Raw genomic sequence first — 16,455 nt, 5'->3', positions numbered from 1 at the left:
TAAGGGCGCAGATCATGGAAATTCAAGCATCGTTCTACCATGTGCTGCACATGTGGACTGGCCGAGCCTTTAGAAAGATGCCGAATGATATGCACAAGTTTTCATTGTCAAACTTGGCCAAGGATAAGCACACCACCCAACATTAGACTCTGTAAATCTAAGCCAGGGCATCCTTCACAGGTAGCTCATGTTGTACTCCTTGTCCCATCTGTGAGCTTTCACTGGATCCTTATTTCAGGTGGCACACTTTCTTAAGTTTGGCTTAGCTTTCTCATAATGCACCAATGCATGGATTCACACCATCTAGATGCTCAAAGCTATATTTTGTTTTGGAATTTTTTATTTAACTGGATTTTTGTGACTTTCATAGAATAAATTTGATGATATTTAGATTCCCTCCCAAATCAACACCTCCCTTTGCTGTCTCCCACCCAATTTAATGCACTTCATTGCATACATAATAAGGCCTCTAGAGTCTGCTTTGTGTCCCCACATCTTTTTCAGTGTGAGTCCATCCACTGGAGCCTGGTTAACCTACCAAGAGCCCCATCCTTGAACAACACTAATTCTGACCCTCCCAGCAGCCATCAGTTGCTAAAATTTTCTTAGGTTGGGTTGGGATTTCTTACCCACATCCTGATGTCTATGCAGGGGTTTTTGTCCTTGTTTGAGTTAGCATGGGACTTGTGTATTTTGTCAACATTGTTATTTGTTCCAATGAGTAACTAGCCAGCTCCCTGGAAAACTCTTATTTCTTTGGGGTCGTCTCCCACATCTAGTTCTCATGCCCTTTTTGTCCCCTCTTCCACAACAATCCCTGAGCCTTGGGAGGCAGAAAGTTGACATAAGTGTCCTATTCAGGGATAAGCATTCTGCAGCTTCTTATTCTCTGCACATTGGCCAATTTTGGGTTTCTATGTTAAGCACCATCTGCTACATAAGGAAACGTCTCTGGAAAAAGTTTAATTAACCTATGGAGATAAAAATAATCCACTAGAATTCATTTTAACGTGACAAGTATTAAGTAGAAAACTAGTATTAGGTTCTCCACTTTGTCCTGTGATGTGCCAAGCCTCAGGTTCCTAAGTCTGATATGAATGTCAGGTATGGGCTCCATCTTATGAAGTAGACATTAAATCCAATTAGAGAGTGGCTGGTTACTCCCATATTAGTGCTGTTAGTTAACCAGTGAACATTTCTTGCAAGGCCAGTTGCTGTAGTTCATAGGATTCACAGCTGGATAAGGTTGATGACTTTTTTTCCCTTCTGGTAGCATGCATAACACCTTCCAGCACTAAGAACACTAGCAAGAATAGATGAGGCTTTGGAGTCAGTATCAGCTTGATTTCTTCTTGTTCTACAGATCATCTATGTAGTTTCTTCAGCAGTAGAGTCTTACTACCAAGTTCTGGTGCATAACCACAAGCAGGGTTATTATCTATTATTGCCTGAGGATCTATGAGGGTTTTTTTCATTAGTTTATGATGTCTAGAAGGGTCAATGTCTCCCTGATATAAGGTAGGTTCACTGACAAAAGTTTAATTAACCTATGGTGATAAAAATAAATCAATAGGATTCATTTTAATATAAGTATTAAGAAGAAAACTAGTATTAGGTTCTCCACTTTGTCTTGTGATATGTTAAGCCTCAGGTTCCTAAGTCTAATATGAACGTCAGGTATGGGCTCCAACTTGTAAAGCAGACCTCAAATCCGATTAGAGTTTCCATTTTAATCTCTTTTATAACGCCTGTATATATTCTTTAAGAAGCTTCTATAGCGATACATTTCTATATAGCTTTTTCTAAAGGCCTTTAGTGTTACTTATCCATCCAAATACTCTTTCTACAATGCTGCACTTAATCCCTCTCAGGATTCCATGAGCACAAGGCATCTGATAATAGATATTTGCTAATGGATGGTCTAAGCCACTCATTGGTGTTCTGAGCCATGGGTCTTACTATGGACTATTTATGTTACAAAAACTCACACAATAAAGTATTAAATGCTATCATATACAATTAAAGGACAGCCTTAAGAAGTAGATGAGAGGGAACAAGTAAGCCAACACTGAACTGCACATCTTAGTGACCTGACCTCTGCAGTCTCAATGCAGCCATCTCCCAAAAGGAAACTAGTCATTTGCCCTACGTATTTGATCAGGGTATCTTCTTTCTTCTCTTACAATCATGAATATCACTGTCTCACAGGAATCCTATAAAGCCCTGTATCCTTTTCAGTTTCTTTATAAAGTTGTCAATTCATGTGATTGAAGTGGTAATCAAGCAAGAGAAGGGAGATTATGCAAATGCATTTGAAATATTCTGAAAGTTCATGGTCTTTTCCTAACAAAGTCTTACAAAAATATGTTTTAATAATGGCATTATTTTAAATAAATTTTGTGAAAATCCAGCAAGATGGCTTATATGCTGCATGTACTTGCTGTCAAGACTGAGGACCTGAATTTGATCACATGTGATGAAAAGGAGAGAATCAACTGCCACAAGTTGTCCTCCGATCTTCATATGCATGCCATGGCATGTGTGCGTGTGCACACATACACATAAACACACAATTAATAAATGTAACAAAAGGTTTAAAAATCAAAACTAAACATATTCTTGTCTCTCTTGCAGTCCTTCTAGATAGACTATCTAGATCTGAAAAAGGGATTTTTTACAGTAATAAAGTTTTAATTACTGAATAAGACATATTGATAATAAAAGAGAACAAAGTGAAAAAACAGTCTCAATCTTGGTACCTAGAAAGTAACAGAAGGAGGATTTTGATGACCTTTTACTTATTAATTTAACTGCTCTTGAAAGTTTCTTGTCCTCAAAAATACCAAATACAAACAAAAAGCCCATATTCCATTCTGACTTTGCAAGCCAATGTGAGTGCTGTGGTTTCGGATTAACTAGAAATCACACTTTGGCTCACATGGAAGAAACCAGAGCATGGCCACCATGCCATGGCCCCTTGAAGAAAGCAGAGGACAGCCTTTATTGCTCCATATTCCTTTCAAACCACCTTCCTCCCAGATGTCCATACATCCATCAAGTAAGCTGATAATCAAAATGTGTTCCAGATAATCAAATTGTTAACACTGACTGCAATAGGCTGTGGTACTAAAATCAAAGACCAAACACAGTTGTGTAGACTGAACTGGTTATAATCAGGTTGGATGTTTGACAACAGACCCCCCAAAAAGAGGTCCTGCTCACCTGATTATGTGATTCTCATAGAACCTGTTCAGGGTTCCCCAACATGATAGATTCTTGTCTCCAGAGGCTCAGTTTCACTTTCTTGTACTGCACTTTTGAAGTTTAGGATCTGACTCTTTCTCTGGTGTTACTCTCCCTCAAAGATGGTGTCATATCTGCTTCCACTTGTTGGTTAGAGTTGCAAGTTCCAAACTGAGGTCTTTGGCCAGCAAGGGTGATACTTCTCCGACAGGCTTGATAACTTTTTGGAATAACGGTTCTTTTCAACCCTCCAAGGCAGACTTTATTTTGAGTAGAATGACCTTGAACATGGCCTTCCTTTGCCGTTACCTATTTGTATTTTTAGGGAGCAGCTATGGTTCTTGCCTGGGTCCCAAAAACTCAAAGGCTGGAGAAGAGGAATTCTGCTACTGGCACAAAAGCTGTGAAATTGCTCAGGTCAATCAAAGGAGAATCCAAATACTTTACCTGGCATTCACATGGAAGAAAACCGCCTCCTCATAGCAGATGTGAGCAATCAGAAAACCACAGCACCATATAGAATCTGTAGTGAAGAACTAAGTCACAGAATACATTATCCTAAATAAGACTCAAGCAAACTGCTGTCGCATTGGTGGGCCTCAATTCACCATGTAGCTGACACAACATAAAATTGAAATTATATCATTAAATTATTTTTTAAATTATTAGAATTATGATGGGGATATTTTGAAATATGTAAATGGAAATAAAAAAATACCTAATTGCCTCAAGCTAACAGTGAACAAAGATAATCAAAATGCTAGTCCAATACATGAATGTGAATGTGTAGAATTGCCACAACGAGAACATCAAGTTGTATAATGAATATATGCTAATAATAACAGTAAAAGAAAAAACTTTAAAAAGGAAATTTAACAATGACAATGATTCTGTTTTAGATAGTTTACTGTTTGGATGAATTCAGACCACAAACTAATTCCAAGAAAACAAAGTAAGAAAAAAATATAGAAAAATATTAATCAGAATGATAAAATATGCATTAAAAATCATGAATGAAGTTCTAATTAATTATAGAAAATTTATGTCAGAATAAGTGAGAAGCATTTCATGTGAGAACTTGATGTATAAAACTAAGGCATTATTAGAGAAAAATATAGTCTTAAATTATTTGTTTCAAAATACTGCAAGAAGTTGCATAAAATCTGAAAGAAAATTACAGGGACACAGTTGAGGAAAGTAAGAAAAATAATACATATAAGCATTAAGTATAGAGAAAAAAAGTTTGTTTTTGCTCTTTAAAACATAATGAATTGGTCAAATGCTTTGTCTCAAAATGTTATATTTACATTTTATTAATTTACATTTTATAATTTACATTTTATTAATATAATATATAGCACCTAATTTTAATTAGGCAGTTCTAAGAATGCTTCCAATAATTGGCCAGTATCAGTGCCTTTGAGTGTGTACTGAGTCTGACAATTTGTGCAGAACCAAAACAACACAGCAAGTGATGAGAAGTCATTTGTGAGATTAGATTCATACACCATATTTATCATCTCTGGCTCTGTAGCTTGCAGGATCTATTAGAAAATAAGCTGCCATTTTGAGAACTGTGCCAAAGGGAGGCTTGTTTGGCAAGTGATGGCAAGAGCTCAGCCATTAAGTCACTGGAATTCAGCATGTCTGTCTAATAACATGGAGAATCTGAATTGTGCCAACCATCACCTGAGTAGACTTGTGAAAAGATACTTTCTAAGCTAAGCCTCAGAGGAAACTTTAAGAGGCTCAAAGATAAACTGTACCTTCTTTTTGACACTCTGAAGTAATAAAGTAGAAAGTACATCCTTTTTTAAGTCACTAAATTTTGGAATAAATTTTATACACTAACATTAAAAATTGTAAACATTTTGCAGGGGTGTGGGCTCAGTGGGTAAAACACTTGCTGTACAAGCCTGATAACTGAGTTCTGGTGCTCAAATCCTCTTAAAGGCTGGACATAGTAGTGAGTGTCTGTAAATTCAATGTTCCTATGGCAAGATGGGAGGTGGTGGGGGAGAGGTGAATCCACAGCACAGCAGCTCATGAACAAGCTAACTTGGGGTAGGCAGCTATGAACAAAAATAATAGTGGAAGGCAAGAACTGACACCTGAGATGGTCCTCTGACCTCCACATGCATTATGTGATAAACGACACCCACAAGCACATGAACACATATGTATACACACATATACTGTTCACACAAAAAATGGTTTTAAATGGAAACGTTAAGCATGAATACATGTGATAAAATTAAAAGAAATGTCATAACCTTGCATAAAGAAACTATAATAGTCATTCATAAGACATACATCTGAAAGATACCCAGTACTAGGTGACACACCTACATTTGAACCTCTACACCTAAGACTTATAGAACATAAAGGAACAAGGGGTAGAGAAAAAAACTAATGCATCCCTCAACTCTCACCAGTAAAGCTTCCTTATACAACAGAGTGCAATGCACACAGAAGGCCACAACTGGCCAAGTTTAAAGAATAAGAGAATGCAAAGTGTGTATCTGCGGATGGGACTCCTATACTGAGCCTCACTCACCCATGGCTCAGGGACCATTGCGGAAGAGGGGGAAAAGAGATTGTAAAGTCCAGGGTTGGTCCATAAATATTGGGAAACAGAGGTTTTCAGGCCACTGGAATCTTACACATGTGAACTTGTGGCAATGGTGGCATCAATCACAAAACCCACGTTAACTCTTATCAGACAAGGGCCCATAGTGGAGTGAAGGAAATGGGCAGCAGGTTCGTCCTGTTCTAAGAACTGTTGGAGACTGATTACTACTGGGTGTGGTAGAATAGACCTTACTTACAATCTCTAGATAGGCTGACTAGAGTCCAGTGGATGAACTTGCACCAAAGAACATCTGTATACATACTTAATATGTATGGTGGAATGCATGAGGTACGACAGGACAGAAGGGGACATGGATGGGAGAAGGGAGCCTAAATTTGATTAAGAACTATTGTATGAAATGTACAAAATCTCAAAAAGAAATTTTAGAAAAGAATAAAAAGCTGTTCAAAAATGAATATTTTACTGAATATTCATCCCTTATGAAATATATCACATAATATATTTGAGTTTAGTTTTGACTTTTACATACGTTACCTCAAATCTCATGATTTTCCATTCTTTACAGAACTGAGAAAGACCTAGTTTTATTCTTTGTTGAAAAGGAAAGCATGGCTATTCACCTAATGTTAGCATTATTAAATGCAGGAAGTGGAGCGCAGAGAGAATGATGAGAATTTCCTTGGAGTTTCTCATATTCTTCCAAAATGCCAGGTATTCTGCAACCAATTAAAATCTCTGTGTATGTGCACGTGTGTGCACGTGTGTGTGTGTCTGTGTGTGTGTCTGCGTGTGTGTGCATGTGATAAATTTAGTTTAGTTTTTAATATTTAGTTTTTAATATTTTATCATTTTTATTTTATATGTATGAGTTTATTGCCTGAGTGTATGAAAGTGCCCCTGTCATACGATATCTGCAGAGAGGGTGGGATTCTATGGAACTGGAGTTGTGAATGGTTGTTACCACCACGTGGGTGCTGGGAACTGAACCTGGGTCCTCTTCAAGAGAGCCAGTGCTCTTAATCACCAAGCCTTCTATCCAGCCCTGAAACAATTTCATTTATAAACTGAGATCTGGATTGTACTCTAATGCAATTGAAATACTAATTAAAAAATCATGGTAATAAAAATTTTCATTTTAGAAATAGGTTTTGGCATTTATTGGATTAAAATATTGTTGTCTAAATCATTCAAAAGTGTTTCCAATAAGAAACACACAAAAAATTAAGTCAATTTAAATTAAGCCAAAATGTTAATTCCAAAACATTGTTTAAATTTTTTTTCTTTCAAGTTTTAGCTAGAAATGTTTAGAGCCAGGCCTCCTAATATTGACAGCAACATTTTCACTAAAATCACTCAGATGACATTTACTTTAATACCAATTAAGGTTTTTAATACCAACTAAAGTTCTATGCAAAAATTCAGAGGTAAATTATAAAATAAGTGATTATGTCGATTTGTTTCTACATGAAACATACTAATTAGGTGATAGTTTATCATGTGTTTAAATGTATTTGAAAAATATTTAAAATCCATTCTATGATGGGATTATGCAATGGTAGAACACTTATGTAGTAGTCATGGCACATTTCAATCCTAGTATACCAGTATATCAAACACACATAACAAATTAGTTGATTACATAAACAGATAGATGGATAAATAAGTAAACCCCATTATAATATTTTATGGGTGTTTAAGTAATAGCAGTCTAAAAATAAAAACAAACAGCAACAAAAAACCCATGAAGTTACACATGCATTAAAGATTGAACTAGAAATGTCTACATGCTTCCTAAGAACTTATCAAAACAATATTTTGTGTCTTTCACAGATGTTAATATACTTTAATTGTAAATTTTTTCATAAGTTCACATGATGTTAAAAGATTTATCCCTTTAACTTCATAAATGTGATACATGCTTATCTCCATAAAACCTGACATTATTGGATGATCTGATAATAATTATACTTTGAAAGGAAGTATCAATAACATTGAGGCACATGGAAAAATCAAGAAAATGTTTAAATGCTTCATTATATAAGTCAAAAATAACATTACACAATGTTTTTAAAACTAAGAAACCCCTCAAAAGCCAATTTTGAGGCAAAAAGATTGCCTTTGCTTCCTCCAACAATCTATCATTTTTCAAAAGGCATTTAAATACGGGGCACCTTAAAGCAATTAGAAGTAACTGAAATGAAAAATACATTAGTCATAGTGCACCCTTTGCTTTATGATTGTATGGAAAAAGTAGCAATTGGTAGGAAAGTCAGAACAAAAAGAATCACACGTGTTGCTAAAGTTCAGGATATAAAGAAAAAGAGAAGGGACTCTATAAGAGGCAGTCTGCCTACAAAACATATTTAAGACATTAGGTATCATTCCAAAGGCCAGAAATGAGTCCATTAAAATTGAATTTTGAAAAAGGAAAGCATAACTCTAGTGTATCTAATATATCATGTCACCTAGTGCAAAATATTATACTAGGCAGAAAATATGGAGCTTAAAAATGCAAAATGTTGATAATGTATAATTTTTATGCATTTCTGTATCAGTTAAAATACCAATTGATATTCCAAAACCAAAAGCAAAATATCAACAGTTGTAAAATCAAAAATGCACAAAGAATAAAAGAAATGGAAAAATGAGAGAATGCTGTGTGATGGTTCATCCTGGGTGTCAACTTGACTGGATCTGGGATTTTCTGAAATGAGAGAGATCTTCTTGATTCAATCATCTGAAGCTGGAAGAAACACCCTAAATGTGGGTGTTACCTTCTGATGGCAACCTGTATAAAAGGCCACAGCAGAGGAGAACGCCAGGCTTCTTGCTCCTTGCCTTCTCTCTCGCTGGTGAGTTCGTCTTCCTGCTGAAGACTGAAGACTAGCTGATCTTTTGGAATCTGTCAGACCTTCAGTGCCAGATTGGGACTATTGAGACATCCAGCCATGTGGACTGAGTGACTACAGATTCTCAGCCTCTCCAGTGTGGTGCAGCCATTGTTGGACTACTCGGATCTATCCTGTCAGCTAAGCTGACAAATCTCTTTACATATATATTCATTCAACCGGTTCTGTTTCTTTGGAGAACCCTGAGTAATATGCGCTGGAATACTGAATATAGATGATTTGCAAAAGACTACACCATTAAAGTGAAATAGGACATGGGTTAGTGTCTGAAGGACAGCGAGTTAAAAGAGCAGAAATTATATCAGTAATATCACATCACCCACTGTATTTATTACAAAAGCTGGCTCCTATAGAAAGCAAAGCTTGATCCAGACTTTGTTTTTCTTTTGTTAACATGTTTATTGATTTTTAAATTTACAGACAGAACACTGATACATCCTGTTCTGTGTGACTGCCAATCTTTCTTTTCCTAACTGAGTGTTCAGAGCAAGAGTGTATTCATGTGTCTACATTGGATAATAGTCTCTTAGCAATTTTAATACTAATATAAGGTGAATTTTTACCAAACTGACCTTGCCAATGATCCTGAAGTTCATGCGCATGTGAGCAATTGAACAGCAAATATACTCTTCTTTTGTTGTCTCTACTCACATCTGGGCTTTACTTATAAATAGTACTGCTTCATTTATCCACTCATTTGTACATGTATAATAAGCATCTATAAAAGGCCAGGTGTGCTGTTAGGGCTGTCTGGTTTACTATGTGTTAGGCTTGGTGTTTTATTGGATAGAAGAGAAGACCTAAATTAAAAGGAATTTGAATATTTAAATGGAAATATTTACAGCATGTAAAGGAAAATTTGGGAATGATTTAGACACATCTTAGCAAATGCTTTCAATTATAAGAAGTAAAATACAGGGAGAAAAAAACTGTATTTCAGTAAAAACTTTTAAAATATGAATAATCCTTGAAAACAAATAAGAAATCTATGCATAAAATATATCTAGTATATGTATATTATAATTCTTAGAACACAGTGGTTAAACAATGAAATATAATTAGACATTTTCAAATCTCTGGTAACAGGATCAAATTGAGTTATTTCAGATTCCACAGACAGGCAGAGGAAAGAATTAGGTACCTTTTGTCTAGCCCCTGCCACTTCATAGTCGATAAGTGGAGCAAAATGCCATATATCAGCCTAAAATCTGCTTAAGTTTACTGCTTCATGATCATCCAGCATCCTCTAACATATCTTTACTTCATTACTAAATACAAATATTTCTTCCTCCCTTCCCTCTCCTGAGGATGCAACTAAAGTTAGAAGCTAGTAGTTTTCCCTGAATCATTTCAGGGTGAGAAGACATTATTAAGTTATGAACACTTTATTAGAAGTACACTTTCTCTGGGGCTGGAGAGATGGTTCAGTGGATAAGAGCTCTGAATGCTCTTGCAGAGGACTGGTGTTCAATTCAATTTCCAGCATCCACATAGCAGCTAACAACTGTCCATAACTCTAGTTCCAGGGGATCTGACATCTTTTTGTGACCACCATGGGCATTGCATGGAAATGGGTTCACACACACACACACACACACACAGGCAATACACTCGTACACAGAAAATAAAAAAATAAAATATTTTTTAAAGCGCACTTTTTCTATTACAAAGTTTAATGTTTCACGGGTGACCCTGTTTGTAATGCTTCCAGGAACTGAGCCTATCTACAACCGGGGGTCATATAATCAGAACCTTATTTTCTTTATGTGTATGTGTCTGCGTGCTTTTATACCATATGTATGCAGGTACCCATGGAGGTCAGAAGCAGGCCCTGGATGCCCTGGAGGTGAGTTACAGGTGGTTGTGTGACCCCAATATGAGTGCTTGGATCTGAACTCAGGTCCACAGGAAGAATAACAAATTCTTTTAACTTCTGAGCCATTTCTTCAGTCCCAACCCCATCCCCAAGGAACAAATCAATATAAGAAAGGAAGGTGGAGAAAATAGCTGCTCTGATCATGAGAGCACTTCAATTCTGGACTGGAGAGTCTGTATATTTAAATAACATCCAAAAACCATTGTTAAGTATCTCACAGTGAGACAAAATAACCATTTGCTGATGAAGGCATAAGATGCATGGTATTTTCACTAAGAGAGAGCTCTGGAAATCTTCTAGTTCATGTCAGTACTGTTGCTTCAGCTGCTTCACACATCAGTAATTGTTTCCATTAAGGTACTGGCATACTAAGAGCATTGATTAAACACTCATGGTGCATTAAACAATTATGAGATATACAACTCCACTCTGGTTGCATCTAATTGCTTTTGGCAAGCTTTAGTTAAAAATAAATACACACTTTTAAATACAGCACTAATAAAATTAACAAACATATTACAGAGCCAAAATTATATCCGAAGTAATTGAGAGTAGAAATTGAACAGAAACAAATGGGAAATGTAATAGTTCCTCTTCTTGCAGGAATCTTTGTCACTGCCCATTAAAAATGAAAGTGCAAAAGCTTTGATGAATCCAGTTGGATCAAAGTGTCAGGCTGATAGGATCAAAGGCAACAAAATGAAGTGGTAATGTTGTACACCAGATTTGAAACCATGGCAATGATGACTGGTTCCTGCAGGCTGGATCACGGAAGCTTTGATTAGTGTACCTTGTTTGTACTATGAAGGCATCAAAGTGGCAAATGTGCCTGGATCAAATGGGGCAGAAGGCAATGGCTAATGGAACACTCAGCACTCAGCAGAATTTCAGCAGAGCTGCTGCTGATGTGGTAGAGGCCGGCACATGCATCCCATCTGACAGCTGGGAAAAGGAAAGCAAAGGGAAAAGCAATACTTTAATCCCTTGAAAGCTAGCTGATTATGATACCACCAAAGGCTAACACAGCATTTCTAACTGTTGCATGGGCCATATGAATTGAACCTTTGTAAGAACTGAGGACTACTACCAATTGTTTCTTAGTGTGTGTCACATGTTCTTACTTATTTTGCACAGTTATAACAGATTTATCAATTCCTAAAGCAGATTACCTTTGAGTTTTAAATAATAAAATTCTGTATGTGTTAAGGCTAATACTGTGTGCATGTTTGTTTTTCATTTGGAGTTCACTGCCTAAGCAGGACCCACTCTATAGTTAATTTTCAGTTGTGTTTCTGGGTATTTGGCATTCCTAGGAAATCAATTCCATTTGAAAGATCAGTCTTAAAACATCTGCCTTACTCATTTGATTAAATTCTCTTTCCCTTCTTTTAGTAGATAATTACAAGTATATTTTCTGAATTTTGAAACATTGCAATAAAATATTCTTTATTATAAAATACTTATAATGTTGCCCTTAAAATACTGAATGAATTCAATTCATTCAGTTAACATCACAATAAAATTAAATAGCATGCATATCACTAGTGTGATTGATATTAATAGCTACAAAATGCAATTCCCACGTCCACAGGAGTCCTCTGGTTGCTCTCTTAATCTTTCTCATTCTCAGAACAACCCGGTAAAACAGAGCTTGCAGTTTGCCTGAAATTCTTCCTCCAGTCCTCACCTGTGCTATAGCTGTCCTTCTGCAAGAAGGGTTAGAGGAAAGTCTGCTGCTCTTCAAGTTGGGATCTGTCTCATCCTGTAATAGACTATTAGCAGACATGACCACACTGCAACCATCAAATATGCTCAATATTTTGGGGCTTTACTCTTTACTTCTGCCATCCACAATCATGTGTGTGTATGCTTAAGTTTGTGGCATGTGTGTGTTCCAGCAGGTGCACTCTATGCGCATGTGTGCACATAGATGTAGAGCTCTGAGGTCAGTCTCATATGTTGTACCTCAGGATGCCATTCACCTGGAATTTTGTAGGAAGGCCTGTCATTTTACCTGGAACTCAAGCCTCAGGATCTATCTGTCTCTAGTTCTCCAGTTCTGGGATTACAAGTGTGTACCCTCTGAGGATCAAGCTTAGGTCTTCGTGCCTGCACAGCAAGCACTTCACTGACTGAATCATCTCCCCAGCCCAATTTTATCATCTGCTTCCAGAGGAATATGCTCCAGGTAGCAACAACTTCCATTTCCAGAGAGTACATAAAAGTCTCATGTAGGGCCTTCCTGGCAAGTCCAGGTGATCCTTAACTGAGCCTATCAGAGCTAGGACGTATTCAGTAAAGAAGCAATACAGATGGTGTTACGTATCATGTCACAGTCTTTGGGTTTTGATTCTCCAAAACATTATGTCTACCTGTATGCACAAAAAAACAATCTTGGTAAAATAAGCCCTGTTCCCAAATTGAAAAATCTATCACTTTTAGAAGAAATTATACTTGTCCCCAGGTGCTATGAGTTCCTACTTAATTAGTAAGCTTTTCTACTGTACCCAAATGGCTTTGCATTGGTTATTACTTCAGAAGCTTCTGTGGGATTCTTTTTGAATTGGTTCTCAGACAACAACAGAGGATAGGAAAAACCCTGGCTGACACTCCTGAGAACCGATGTGCAGGATTGATGGCAATGGTAAATCTGCTTCTGTTTCTGTCCCCGAGAAAACTTTGTCTTACGTTTTCCATTAAATCTTATATTCATTTTTGTTTTGTTTTCTTTGGCTTTGTTGTTTTAACACATCACACATTTCTAAACAATTGATTCATAGAAGTTAGTTTTCTTTATTATGTTTTTAGTAATTTAGAGTAGATGTTCCACATACAGGCAGATGAACCAACTGCAGATTTATTATTTTTGAATTTGCTGTTAATATGCTTCTGAAAGTGAGGAAATTTTCCACTTACGGGTGAAAAATACTCATTTTAGGGAATATGAACTTGCTAAAATAATGATTGGGCCATTGCTTTTAAAATGTTCCCTTATTTCAAAATTAAAAGGTATTTAGAAAACATATAAAATAAGCTAATAATTTTTCAGTCTTTTTGAAATGGATAAATTTTTATAAAAGTCATTAATTAAAGTGTCCATCAGTAATTAGTTTATTTGAAAATGAAAAAGCATAAATTTTAGATTACATAGATGATAGATAGACAGACAGACAGACAGACAGATAGATAGATAATGATAGATGATAAATAGATGGGTAGATGATAAATTGTGTTTCTCTGTTTGAACTCAGAGTTAGTACATTTTACCTCAGTGATTTGCGAATCTACAGACTATTGAGACAGACTATTAAATTTCCAGGCCTGGCTTCAAATTTATTTTGTAGCCCAGGACATTCTCAAATTTTCAGGTTTCTTACCTCAGCCTTCCATGAAGCTGTGTTTAGAAACACCGGCAACCACATCTGGAAGCTATGCAGATGTTAAAATCTAGAAACAAAGAGTGTTAATAATTGAGTCTAAAAGAAACATATTCTACTCATCCCTCAACATATTTAACCTCAATGAGGCATACATTATAAGGAAAATGAATTAATATATTTTAAAATCAAATTATTTAAAATTTATGTATTTCAGTGTTTTACCTGCGTGTATGTAAGTACACCTGTGTCATGCACTGCCAAAAGAGGTGCTGGGTGCTGGGTGCTGGGAATTTAACCTGCATCCTCTGCAAGATCAATCAGTGTTTTTAATCACTGAGCCATCTTTCCAGCTCCTTATATTATAAAATTTAAGTTTGCCTGTTAAACTTGAACTGTATAATTTATTCCCATGTGGAAAAATAGTTCTCACAAAGAGAAGGCAGTGCCCTTAAATAAGAAGTGACAGTCTAATCATCAGTACCATTGTGACTGATGGATTAGCAAGGACAGTTGTCAATCTTTTTCATATACACAGACTGATGGACCATGCACACACATAACTACACTAGGGAGCTCTCATAAAATCCAACCATACAGTAAAGTACAACAATATTCATTTAGCCTCTTTCAAGGAAAGAAATGTACAGTTCATAATATTACACTATAAGTATTCAAAATTTATTCAAATTTCAATAATGGTCCTGAAAATTACAGATCAATTTACTAGTAAAATGGTAGCTCATTTGCTGTGTTTTGGCATAATGTAAGTAAAATTATAGTCTTTGATTTTAAAAGAATGTGGTAACACTTAAGATAACAGAGTAGAATGATGTCAACTTAAAATATCCATTCCACAAGACGGTTAGATTTAAATTAAATATGTATGTTTTCCCTTGTTTTTAGTGACATTGAAAATGAATATGCACCACATCAACATCAGGTTAGCTGGTAATTTGAAATATAAAATTCATCATATGGCTTAAAAAGCAGATGTGGTCATTGAATTTCATTACATTACATGTATCTCCCTTGATACTGTGAAAATAAGATTCAAAATATATATTTTGATAAATTTCTTCATGCCTTTCCTTTTATTTTCCCATCTATGTTGATATATTTAGGTTAATAGAAGTGGTAAGACCTGTCCTAGCTGTGACTTGTGTCATTTCCTTGCCTGGATTCCTAGATTGAAGACAAAGAAAAAGAACTGAGCATCAGTGCTCATTTGGCTCTCCTTCCTAAGTGTTGATGTGTGTGTCCTGCTGCCTCAAGCTCCTGCTGCCACAATAGACTGTATCCTGGAGCTGAAAGTGAAAAAAAAAATCTTTTCCTCCTTAAGGTGCTTTTGTCAGTGTATTTTTTCTAAACCACGAGAAAAATAATAAAGAAATGCTTAATGTTGGTAACTGAAATTCTTGTGGACTTATAATTTAAGTCATAGATATTAAACTTGATGTATCTGGTTATAACAATTTATGTTAAAGAAGCCATTATTCAATTAAAATAATCAATCTGATGTTGATGCTGTAAACATACTTAGATACTCAGGAGCAATTTTTCTGAAGTATTCAGATAAGCTCAGCAATGGTAATCTTCGTTTTTGGTGATTGTGGGCTTTCACAGCACTATGTCAAAGTAATACTCAAAAATCTCGAGGGGATAAGGAATATTGAAAGTTAGTCTTGCATTACTTTGGCTGCTACTGTTTAAAATCAGCACATAACTATATAATTTTGAATTATAACTATATAATTTTGAATTAGGAATTCCCATTCCTATATCTTTAAATCCATTAGCCTCAGCCTTGTTATTTAAGTTATATTAATAGTACACACAGGATTAAGCTTAGCTTTTTCTTCATTTCAATCTGATTACAGTATAAAACCGGGAAGTCATGAGCCTCTAAAGAAGAGCTTAAATCTAATCTCTACCTGGTTATAATACATGATGAAAATATATTGAAGCACAGAGAGTGTATGTCATTATTCTTTGGAAACTGAGCATTGTTCATATCGATTGAAACATTCACATTCCTATCTCTTTAAATTATCGATGCAGCATTTTAGAATTATGAGGATTCAATCACCTGGCCACAGCAATTATTTTATATGTGCTGCAATTTCTAAGTGTGGAAAGTTCCAGTCCTATTTGTTGAAAGTTAGTTTGTTGGAATGAGCATCCAACTTGCTTATACAGGATCAATTTTCTTTATAATTGCTACTGGCATTAACAGTCATCTTCAAATCTGCTCCTCGAAAAGTAGCTGATGAATTGGTATGCACAATAATCAAAAGAGCTGCCCGAGATAATGACATCTCTTTATAGGGAATTGCTCAAGGAAGATTTCCCTTTCAGCAAGATGACAGCCACATAGGGTTAGAAGGTTTAGAAAGAGTTTTCCTTTCCTTTTGGGCCAGAGGCAACACTAAGTTCAAATGTGCTTTGTCTCTTGTA

The sequence above is a fragment of the Nannospalax galili genome, unplaced genomic scaffold, assembly GCF_000622305.1.
Source record: "Nannospalax galili isolate Female #2095 unplaced genomic scaffold, S.galili_v1.0 scaffold96, whole genome shotgun sequence".
In the NCBI taxonomy this organism is placed as follows: domain Eukaryota; kingdom Metazoa; phylum Chordata; class Mammalia; order Rodentia; family Spalacidae; genus Nannospalax; species Nannospalax galili.
This window is presented reverse-complemented; position numbering follows the sequence as displayed.